Raw genomic sequence first — 2,141 nt, forward strand, 5'->3', positions numbered from 1 at the left:
AAATAGAGAATGTAACAGTTAATCAGGCTTAAAGACTTTTGTAATGACAAAGTAAGATCTTATTTGACAGAGCAGTTTCAAAGAGCACCGCATGCTCCATTTAGCTGGGTGACAGTTAAATCTCATGTCCACTTGCACATGTGTAGGGGTGGAGTCCAAGCTGTCAATCGGGTCACAGCTTGGTGACACCTCTTGGGAGGTGTGGCCTTTTTATGAGCACACTTGGGACCACTCCTACCTCTCTCTGCCCCTTTGTCTTCCTGCTTGCTGAGACTCTGTGCCTGCCTATGGGGGTGGCCCTGGGTGGGTCTCCCGACCCCAGAGCTGTCAGCGCCCTGCCAAGTTCCCACTGACCTCGGAGCCACAGGGCTCTGCATTCACCGGCCTGTGATCTTCCTGTATCACACTTCCCATTTTCCACATCATCAGCCTGCAGCTGCATGTGTCTGACTTGGGCTTCTGCTATCATCAGACCCCTAAATTTAAATGGGACTGTGTGGGGTGAAGAGAGTCCCCCACAAATCATCACAGGTCTGGTAGGCACAACTGTACAGTGATAATAGATAAAGATTATAGTAAAGTCATAGAAATCATGAGTAGAGGAGAGATTGGAATAAAGGAGTCAGACACAATTCTTGGTAGCATGCTCACCTCAGCCCCACCTGGTGGTCCTCATGGGGGGAGCCCAGCCACGAGAGCAGGAGAGAGCCTTCAGGGTGAGAGCAGGAGAGCCCACGGGACCGAGGACTGGGGAGAGCGTCCACTTGATTGCTCATCTCGGATTATATCTCATTAGGAGGACATGATTACAGGTAACCACACATCACAGGAAGGGGCAGTACAATAGGCATACACATTGTAGGAAGGGGATCTATGATAGGCATAAGCGTAACAGGAAGAGGATGAGCTAGGGGTGTGCCCATAGGAATGGGAAGGTCTAGGGGTATACATGTGACAAGATGGGCGGACCCTAGATTCATGATGGCAGCCTAACCTTGGTCATCCTTGGGCGGGTTTAACCTCTCTGGTGTCTCCTATAAGGAAACAGAAAACTACTATCCTTATCAGAAAGGAGTGGGCCCTACTTGTTGTGGGATAAACAGTGGTGTCTGCTTGGTCTAGATGGCTGATAGCTCTTAGGAAGAATGACCCCTAATCTACACCTGATGACCTCCAAGTGTATAGTCATTCGCAAGCAGCTAAGTTTGGCATATATTTGGGGGAGACAACTTGGGAGAAATCCTTCTGTTTCCCATAGGACTGGGCTGGGTTGTGTTCTTGATATAAGATTTGTTCTTGATTAAAGCTTTTTCCTTTACATCTATGAGGGTCACTGGTTTTGTTTCTCTAGACCATCCAGCCTAACACACCTAGTGAGGGTCACTGCAAAAGACTATTGACATCTGAGGACTGTTGAGAGGAAGCTTTTGTTTGTCTGTGTTTACAAAGCACAAGCATCTGTATTCAGAGGCATTTACAATTTTGTGACCAAATGACAATACTCCTGAATGGGCATAGTACTTCAAACCCACCAAGTGGCTCTGTGGAAGAAATGACCTGCTGGACTGCATCTGCCAAAATTGCAGCCAAGAAAACCCAGCGGCACGGTTCTGCTCTGTAAGGCATGGGGTTGCCATGAGCTATGGACAAGAAGATCACAGGGCTGGTCGACATGATAAAAGTAAGCATTAAATCAGACACGAATATTGTGCTGTTTATTTCTTCCACAATGGAACATATGCAACATATATATAACAAACCCATGTTTATACATACATAGTTAATATACATTTAACCAACGATGGAAGTTGGTTAGAAAGAGTTCTCAGGGTAGCCATACCAGGAGGGTAAGGGAAAGGTAGGGGGAGGAAGGGGGAACTGGTCACAATGATCTACCTATAACTCCCTCCTTGGGGAATGGACAACCGAGAAGTGGGTGAAGGGAGACATTGGACAGTGTAAGACATGAAAAAATAATAATTTATAAATGATCAAGGGTTTACGAGGGAGGGGTTAAATGAGGAGCCGATACCAAGGGCTCGAGTAGAAAGCAAATGTTTTGAGAATGATGATGGCAACACATGTACAAATGTGCTTGACACAATGGATGGATGGATTGTGATAAGAGTTGTATAAACCCC

The sequence above is a fragment of the Echinops telfairi genome, unplaced genomic scaffold (assembly GCF_000313985.2).
Source record: "Echinops telfairi isolate 266 unplaced genomic scaffold, ASM31398v2 ScPeMD7_3;HRSCAF=10, whole genome shotgun sequence".
Lineage (NCBI taxonomy): Eukaryota > Metazoa > Chordata > Mammalia > Afrosoricida > Tenrecidae > Echinops > Echinops telfairi.